Source organism: Musca autumnalis, unplaced genomic scaffold (assembly GCF_047663935.1).
Source record: "Musca autumnalis isolate F117 unplaced genomic scaffold, ASM4766393v1 scaffold_3, whole genome shotgun sequence".
In the NCBI taxonomy this organism is placed as follows: domain Eukaryota; kingdom Metazoa; phylum Arthropoda; class Insecta; order Diptera; family Muscidae; genus Musca; species Musca autumnalis.
In genome coordinates, this window is record NW_027411866.1 from 107,556,779 (window position 1) to 107,567,108 (window position 10,330).

The window sequence follows — 10,330 nt, forward strand, 5'->3', positions numbered from 1 at the left end:
TAACGACTAAAATTTCACTATGGGTCACAAACAAAATGAAATGTCTATTTACATTATGTTTCATGAAAATATCAGTATAAATTTTGCTGAAAAAAAAAAAATGAATATATTTCCCTATTTTTTGATGAAATTTTTTCCTTCTTTTTTCGAGTTGATGCATGAAAGTAATATGAAACTAGGTTTTAGGTGAAAAGCGTCAAAAGAAGAAAAAATTTACACAAAATCTCAGTATGAGTTTCAGAATAAACTATACCCAGCAAAAAAGTCATTACCAAATAATGACTTTATTCAGTAAATTTTTGCAGTTGTAACTACTTATTGATTGACCGTTAAAGTCATTATTTTTACATGGGGATGTCATAGGAAGGAAGTACTTCCTTTATTGTGTTTTTCTACCCTCATACGGGCAAAATGTGCCTCATCGAAATAATGGTTTTAGACCCCAAGTATGTTTGGACGAAATGTGTTTCAGACAATTTGGAGTCGATTGAGTAATGTCCGTCCGTCTGTCTGTCTGGCTGGCTGGAGCGCACGATAACTCTCGAACGGAAGAACCGATCAAATTTTGGCTTTCGTAATATTTTGCCCAAACTTAGTTTAAGTACGAAGATGGGCTATATCGGTCCACCCCTTCCGGTACCTCCCCCACAAAAGTTCGAAAATGTTCGGAAAATTTGTGCGCACGATAATGTGTACCAGACTTAGATAATGTTTCAATATAGACTCAATCCTTCGGGTAACTCCCACACAAAATTTCGGAAAAGTTCAGTTTAGGGCCATCTCTAGAATCGCTCTGATTTTTGTTTTAGCAACTTGTATTCACTGCCCTCCATACGACGGTACAAGTTTCATTAGGGGCAATTCCATACTTCCTGAGAAAATAGCCTGAAAGATGCAAAAACCCTATGACACCGTGTGAGGTGGTTGGAGCGCAAGATAACTCTAGAACAGATCTGCCGATTCGGTCCAAAATTTGGCCTTAGTAATATTTTGTCCAAACATAGTTTAAGTTTGAAGATAAGCCATATCGGTCCACTCCTTCAGGTACCTCCCCCACAAAAGTTCAAAAATGTTCGGAAAATTTGTTGATATGGTAACTCTTGAAGGAAGTGGCCGAATTGGTCCATACTTGACACATCATAATACATATATCTACTAGATATAGATCAGGTTCAAATATGGACTATATTTGTCCACTCCATCCGGTACCTCCCACACAAAATTTCGTATAAGTTCACTTTAAGACCTGCTATCAAATCACTTCGATTTATTTGAAGCAACTTGCATTCGCTGCCTTAATGACGATGGTAAACGTACTTGTTAAGTACATATTTAACCACTTACCAGTAGTCAAAAAAGCTAAAAAGCGTGTGTTCTATTTTTAGAACAATTGTGGTAAAATTATATTCAAATTCAACACTCCAATTATTTTTTGTTTTTATTTCTTCTTTTTCTTTTTTCCGCTCCCTGCTGGTGTCGAACACATGAACTTCTGATTTCTAGCCATACACACTAGGCCACTCGTACAAATAGTAAGGGTTGCTTAAAAACATCCATGTACATCAACATTTTTTCGTAATTTTGTCAACAAAAAACTCCCATGCCGACGCACAGTGCGAAATATGGGCACTTTAGTGGAACTTTACTCATAACTTTTAATGTGAAGAACGTATGTTACTAAAATTTTCCAAAAATGTTTCTTATAGTTGAGGGTCGTATGTGGATAAATATGGGCCACATGGACCTGCGGTTCCCCATAGCCCCCACATATCGTGGTGACCATTTTTACGTATTAGGTTCATTTTTCAACCGATTTTGCTGCAAATTGGTATATTGGGGTTTCTGTGAACATATGTACAAAATATTGTCAATATCTGATCGCGTAAAGGTATAGCCCCCATTGAGCGGTACCGGCCAATATAACATATTTTAAAGATTCCAAGTACATTTACCAATCTATTTGTTTGCATTTTGGTATTTTATGTTCTCCGTAGGTAGAAAACCGTTTTGCGAAATATTAGCAACGTATTTTCTCGTTTTGCTATAGCCCCAATATGAGGGGGGCACCCCATTTGGGATATTTAAATGGTGTTAGGTAACAATTGCCAACCGAGTTTGCTTTACTTTAAAATTTGTCTTCATTGAATATAAAATATTCTAAAATACAATTCAGAGCATAGATCCTTGCTTTGGCCCCTCACCCCAAGCATCCACATAGTAAATGAAAAAAATTTTTTGAGATTTTTTATTTTTAGTATAGTGTCATTGATATAACATAAATTTTACACAATAAACTTTTCGACTGAGGATATGTTTATCTTATAACACGGTTCTGCAAATGAGTATATCACCTAAAATCATCTGGTGCAACTAAGCTTTGTTTTAGGTACTTAACGATGTCCTGAGAAAACTGCTCAAATTTGACCATTTTTTTCTATAAAATGTGAATGAAATTCGCAAGAATAGTCATAAAACTATTAAAAGTAACATTTCTTAGTATTGGTGAACCCATTTTGGGATAAACGAAACCAACATTGACGTCTAATGCCGGATCTTCAATCAAATTTTCAAAAATATAGGTATATGAATATTCCAATGACTTTCTGAAAAAGTCGCATATCTCGCAAACCTGCGCGAACCTGCAGCTAATTTTTGGTTTGTCTATAGACACATATCCTACATCTCAGAAAATGTGCGATTTATTCTGCAATTCACCACAATACATTAAAAAACCTCCAAAACTTATAAAAAAATAATTTAGTAGACTTTTAAAAAAGAACATTTTTAGGGAACGAATAGCAACCAAACTAAATTAGATATTACAAATCTATAAACGCAAAATAATCAAAAAATTGTCGAGAATTATAACAGCAGCAAAAACTATAGTCAACTAACGTACAATTCGTTTGTATCACTATATTACTTAAACAAAGCTAGAAGCAATTTTTTAAGAAAATAAATATTGTAAAACGATAGTGCAAATTTTAATTGAATTTCTAGTTGTTTCGCGGCGTAAATCGCAATCCTGAATATCACGCATTAGTCATGGGATACTTTTTCAAGATTTTGGCGCAACGTCTTTTAAGATGTTTGCTATTGCTTTTTGACCCTTTTGTATTTTACCCTTAATATTGTTCCAAAGAGATAACTAACGGCACAACTACACATAAAGGGTGTAAGTATGTTCATGTTTGCTTACACTCTGTTACGTCTATGCCCCACGGATTCGATTTCCCATAGTCCCGGGAATTCCTGGGTTCCCGGGAATGAGAAATTGTCATTCCCGATTTCCCGGGAATGAAAAAAAGTCGGGAATTCCCAAACTCTAGATAAATCCGACGATTAAAAATATTTTTGTCGCACGTTCCCAAACAAGTGGGGCCACTGTGTCACTGTGTCACTGATACTGGCAACCCGTCATTTCTCTTAGCTCAGGCCACCTTATTGTCATCGCACAGTGTTGCAGCTTCCATACAAAAGTGGACAAAAATAGAAAGAGTTGACCTAGGTTGATGAATTTTTTTTTTGGAAAGTTTTTGGGGATTCTAAAACTACAATGTTCATAGATGAGAAAAATCAAAAAACAAAAAAAAAAAAAAAAGAATCGCTGAAGCGTTTTTAAATAAATCGCGATTCAAGTTGGCATGATACACGTACTTATGATACACAGTGCTCTTGAAGCAACTTTAAATGGAATGTGCTTACACCTGGAAAGTTTTTGGGGATTCTAAAACTACAATGTTCATAGAAATATTTTTGTCGCATATTCCCAAACAAGTGGGGCCACTGTGTCACGGCACTTGTGGCACCAGGTCTGATACTGTCATCGCACAGTGTTGCAGCTTCCATACAAAAGTGGACACAAATATAAAGAGTTGACCTAGGTTGATGAATTTTTACACAAATATTTATGATACACGGTGCTCTTGAAGCAACTTTAAATGGAATGAGCTTACACCTGGAAAGTTTTTGGGGATTCTAAAACTACAATGTTCATAGAAATATTTTTGTCGCACCTTCCCAAACAAGTGGGGCCACTGTGTCACGGCACTTGTGGCACCAGGTCTGATACTGTCATCGCACAGTGTTGCAGCTTCCATACAAAAGTGGACACAAATATAAAGAGTTGACCTAGGTTGATGAATTTTTACACAAATATTTATGATACACGGTGCTCTTGAAGCAACTTTAAATGGAATGTGCTTACACCTGGAAAGTTTTTGAGGATTCTAAAACTACAATGTTCATAGATGAGAAAAATCAAAAAACAAACAAAAAATCGCAGGAGCCTTTTTGAAATAAATCGCGATTCAAGTTGGCATTTTTAAGGGTTTTTAGGTTTTCACGATTTTGTTGGAAACCGCATGTCCTATCGAAATGAGACAAAAGAAAGAGCTGTAGCTATGAAAATTCTGTACAAGATTGCCCTTTATGATATTTTCATAGATTTTATAATTTTTGAGATATAGAAGTTCAAATTGTGACAATTCACTGACTGTATCGTCTCTATATAAAACAAGGATTTTTCTTAGACCAATTTCGATTGGGCTTGCGGTTTCCAATCAAAATTGCAAAAACCTAAAATAAACCTAAAAATGTGAACTTAGCCGTGATTTATTTATTTATTTTTGGATTTTTTTTAAATATATGAACATTACTGTTTCGAAATCCGCAAAAACTTCCGAGGTGTAAGCGGTTTTTATTTAAAGTTAGTTAAGGCGCACCGTATATGACATTGTTTTATAAAGAGGCGATACAGTTAATCTTGTAGAGAATTTGAATGGCTACAATATTTCCTTTCGTTCCATTTCGATAGGACTTGCCATTTGCTTCATCAGTGACCCTCATTCCAAATCTCAGGATTCAAGCTCTATTCGTTCACACAAATCCAAATTTTACTAAATATAGTGTTATTTATTACTTTTCGTACACTTATAGTCTGAATTAAAAAAAAAAAAAAAAAAAAAAAAAAAAAAAAAACAAGTAAAAAAGCGTTAAGTTCGGCCGGGCCGAACTTTTCATACCCTCCACCATAAAATATTCTGAACTAAATGGAATAATTAGTTTTCATTCCTGTCCCCAACTTTAAGTGGGTACGTTAAAATGTCAGATACTGTACATAAAATGTCTACATCTAACTATGTATCTTCACAATTTTTGGTGGGCTAGAAATTGGGAGGACCGTTATATAGGGGTTATAATAAAACATGGACCTATGTTGAAAGTTTTTGATGGGAGACTTTAATGTCAAATAACTCCTAAGTCGTTTAAAATTTGTAGCTAAAATCCTCAAAATACCGAAAATCGGTAGATAACGTGGGAACTTAAAATGTCATTAACAGGTAGTTCGGCGAAAATATGAACTTTAATGAAAAATTTTTTTGCGGAATTTTTGTTGGCTCTTATAGTTCAAATTACAAAAAGTTCGGCCAACAAATAAAGCTAAGGTACGGAAATCGGGAGGTTTGTTTTGGGGCTATACCAAAACATGGATCCACGTTCGGTTAAACATTTTAAGTAAAATTCTCAAAGTGCCGAAAATCGGGAGGTATCGTTACATTGGGGCTATATCCAAACATGGACCTATGTTGAAAATTGTTGATGCAGATGTGTGGTGACCACTACAACCTTCAAATGTCAAATTACAGTTAGTTTGGTTAAAAACTAAAATTGCCAAATTACTGAAAATCTGGAAGTACCGTTATATGGGGGCTATATCCAAACATGGACCTATGTTGACAATTTTTGATGGAGAGGTGTTGTGTCCACAAAGAACTTCAAATGTCAAATTACTGCTAGTTCGGTTTAAAATTCTAGCTAAAATCATAAAATTACTGAAAATCGGGAGGTACCGTTATATGAGGGCTTTATCCATCCATACATGGCAATTTTTGGTGGATAGGCGTGGTGACCACTAAGAACTTCAAATGTCAAATGTTCAAATTTTAGGTAAAATTCTCAATATACCGAAAATCGGGAGGTACAGTTATATGGGGGGTATACCAAATATAAGTTTTTTGGTCACTAAGAACCCTAAATGTCAAATTATAGCTAATTCGGTCTAGAAATGTGACTTAAAATGTCAAAATACCAGAAATATGGCTGTACCGTTATATGGTGGCTATTCCAAAACATGAACCTATGTCCACTAGTTTTGTTATATAAGTTAATTGACACTTAAGAACCCTAAATGTCAAATTGTAGCTAAATCGGTCTGAAAATGTAGCTAAAAAAGTCAAAATACCGTAAATCGGGGGTACCGTTATATGTGGGCTATACCAAAACGTGGACATATGTCTACAAGTTTTGTTAAATAAGTTTATTGACACTTAAGAACCCTAAATGTCAAATTATAGCTAAATCGGTCTGAAAATGTAGTTAAAAACGTCAAAATATCGTAAATCAGGGGGTACCGTTATATGGGGGCTATACCAAAACGTGGACCGATATAGCCCATCATCGAACTTGACCTGCCTGCAAACAAAAGACGCATTTTCCCAAAATTTCAGCGTCCGACGGACAGGCACAGATCGGCTCAGAATTTTACCCTCATCAAGAATATATATACTTTATAGGGTCGCAAATGAGTATTTCAATGCGTTACAAACGGAAAAATAAACTTAATATACCCTCCATACTATGGTGGCAGGTATAAAAAAAAACTTCCAAATTTCTTGATTCCTTCTCTACCCGTTCACCCAAATCCAAATTGTTCTTAATTTAGTACCATTTAGAACTTTTCGTACACTTATAGTTCGAATTTCCAAAAACCTTTTCTTTCTTACATTGCATCAGTGACTCTCATTCCAAATTTCAAGATTCGAGCTCTATCCGTTCACCCAAATGCAGATTGTACTAAATTTAGTACCATTTAGAACTTTTCGTAAACTTATAGTTCGAATTTCCAAAAACCTTTCTATGTTACTCTCCATCAGCGACCTCATTCTAAATTTCAGGATTCCAGCTCTATACGTTCACCCAAATCCGAATTGTACTAAATTTAGTACCATTTAGTACTTTTCGTACACTTGTACCCTTTGGTACCACTTTCTAACCCACCACTTCCAAATTCCAGTTCCAAATTCTAGCTCTTCCCGTTTGACTAATAGAAAGGGTACCATATTTAGTGCCTTTTAGTACTTTTAGTACCCTTCTAATCCGAATTTCCGAAAACCCAGCCTTATCTCACCCCTACTCGCCAACAGCAACCCGCACTAAAAATGTTAAGTTTCTAGCTTCAGCCGTTTCGCCTGAGGGTTGATGAATTAGTCAGTCAGTGAGTCACTCACCTCACTGCTCTTCTATATTTATAGATAATAGTAAACTAGAATTATGTTTATAAACATCAACGCATTTTCCATTTTCTATTTCCCATTGTAATTTTAAATCACGCTTGAATAATTAAAATTGTGCAAATAATGAGTTTTTTGTTGTTGGGCAAATTTCAAATTTAATCGACAACCCTACCTGCTGCGGAACAAGATGTTAAGGGCATTTTTGTAAACTTTAAAAATGTGCGTTGAGTTTAAATGAGTTTTGTGTTTGTTTGTATTGGACAATGGACAAAAGTGGGTATGGTTCTAAAGTCATTGATGCAGTAATTGTTGTTGGGTGTGCAGAGTTTACTGGTTTTACCAAAGGTGTTGTTTCAGGATGAGGAGGAGGAGAAGGTTGCGAGTAAATTTACGAACATCCATTCAGTTGGCATTTTGTCGGTGCAGTCATTGGCTCCACCAAATGGGTTTATTGCTGTTGTTGCTGTTGTTTATGACTGTCAGCTTGGATGGTTTTGTTGTTAATGATGACAATGATGGTGTGGACGATGATGACGATGATGATGTTTCTGGTGATGTGACTTTTTATTTTATTTTTTTTTTCTGAGAGAACGACATACACAAACATGAAGAATACACTCAAACTCACCACAAAATGCTTGTGGCCCTTAGGCAAGGCTACCAAATGTTGTTGTCGTTCTTTGTTTTTTTTCTGTTATTCCTTTTGAGCAATTCCAGTTGTTGATGTTGCCACTAACAAAAATTTGTTGCTGTTGTAATCATTTTAATGTTGTTTGTTTGTGCTGCCACTGCTGATGTTGTGGTGCTTGTATTGCCTTCTGCTGCCTGGCTTGTAGTTTTTCTGTAATGCCATTAAAGATTTTTAAAGATTTCTAGGGGACTTGTTTGACTGTTTGTTTGTTGACTTGATTTGACCGTACGACCGACCGTAGTTTTGATTGTTATTATTGTTGTTGAGGCAATTGAGATTTTCTTGTTTCACGAATTCTATGCTACTATTATATTCTCTGTTACAATGCTGTGATTGCTGTTGCTATTGCTGTTGGTTTTCCGTTTGCAAACTTTTCTAATTTTGTACAAATGTACAACGAATAAAATGAAAATAGGTCACTTTAAGTCAAGCACTTATCGCAGCAAAGAGCCGTTTATGTGGCATTCAGTTGAAAATTTAGCACAGAAATCGAAGCATTTTGCACTTTGTTGCTCATGTTGGGGCTGGCAGATAAAAAGTCTTTGTTGATGCTAATACAACTGCGAAACATTACAACCACCAAAGAAACACTGACACAAATCCACACATTCACATTTGCACAGGTATCAGTATTAAAGGCCAATGCACAGCCAGACACACAGCCTAGTAGCCCCCACTCACTACAAATCACTTGATATCCTCAGACACTGTTGTAGGCCTAAACAAGTGCGTACGTTGTTTGCCTATGGAACACACACGCACGCATTTTCAATTGCATTTACACGCACTAATACACTTATGCCTTACACACACACACAAACTCATGGGAATTTGTTTCTTTTTGTAACATTTTTCATGTTGGTGTTTTGTTATTGCAAAAAGGATTTAACACAATTTTCTGGTGTCTTCACTGTGTCGTGTGTGAGTGTGTGCGATAAAAACTTTATACCCGGAACCCGGTAAGACTCAACCAACAACTAATGAATGCTGCTGAGATAGCCTTTTTTATTCGCACAAATGCCAGTCAGCCTGGTTGTGACAACGACAGGATGCGACAACGAGCTTTGCACAACCGTCTTGTGTACGCTTGAAATTCAAACTGCTGGGTCCTCATACGACAGTATATTTTATTGTCTACACTTGCTCATTGTTACGCACCGGGATACAATTGCTGGCTGGCTGCCTGGCTGCCTTTTGTAATATCCTAGTTCTCTTAAAAAGCATCATCATCATCGCCATCAGCATCACAAGTAACAAACTAAACTGTGTGATGAGAGGCCAACAGAGTGTTCCACGAAATTTCAACAAATAAAAGAGTGGAGAGTTTGCGCAAGTTTCCCATATTTAAGAGAATCAATACTTCGCTCTCTTAATTGTTCACTTATTGTTCTTTTTTCATTTCAATTAAAAGAGCAAGAAGTCCATGGGTTAATGGAAAGTTAATTATAAAAATTTGTATTTTCAGCGGCCACAGTAATAAAATTAAATGTGAATTTAATGGTTTGTGGTTAGGCGCGTTTGCTTCTTTTTTGTTGTATTAAATTTTATAGATGATTTTTTTCTTGGCTAATTCCCATAGTAATGTTTAATTAAGAAAATTGCCCGGAAACCAAGATTCCCAAAAGTGTCCCAAAAAGGTTTTTACAACTTGTAATTATTGTCGTAAACTTTTATTTCTTAGGTGTAAGGCAGGAAATAAACAAATATGAAAAGTATAACGGCGGTTGAGGTCGAACATGTAATACCCACAACAAGCGGGTTTTCGGCGGTTAAAAATATTTTTTAGGCCAAATTTTGCTTCTTCAATGGAGTGGTTGGATGTTTAAAATACTTCTTGTATTCCCAAGCATACTTAAGGGGTTATGACCACTTATTGAGCACGAAAAATTACATTTTTCATGAATTTTTTACAAGAAATCTACCAAACACTTTTGGAAGATTTTGTTTTCATTTGATAGGTTACACTTTGAGCTACTTTCAGATTTTTTTTTTTTTTGTTGAAAAATATTGCACATTTCTCTGATAAATGGTCGCCTACGAAACACACGAAAAACGAATAAACCGATCAGCATATGTTTTTGTGGGATCATTAAGAGCCTAATAATCTTGCATTTAAGCGAATCGGGAATAAAAAATATCCATTTAAAAACACAATTGTGAACTGTCAGTATCAAAATTTCGATTGTTACTAAAACCGGTAAGGAAAGGATCAATGGGAACGAATCGATATAATTTACACATTTATTTCTAGACCAAATTCCATTACACATTCCAAATTTCATCACAATTGGACAGACTTAGCATGTTTCGTGCATCAAATACCTAAAATCAGTCGAAAATATAT

General features: G+C 35.5%; 1 protein-coding gene across 1 annotated transcript in view; it reads right to left on the reverse strand.

The window, feature by feature from the left end:
- Nucleotides 1-9,087, reverse strand: part of dpr14 (defective proboscis extension response 14) — a 404,735-nt gene extending 395,648 nt beyond the window's left edge. The window contains exon 1 of the mRNA XM_073979194.1: nt 7,924-9,087. The gene's annotated coding sequence lies outside the window, so the exon portion shown is untranslated. The remainder of the gene's footprint in view (nt 1-7,923) is intronic.
- Nucleotides 9,088-10,330: the final 1,243 nt, after the last annotated feature.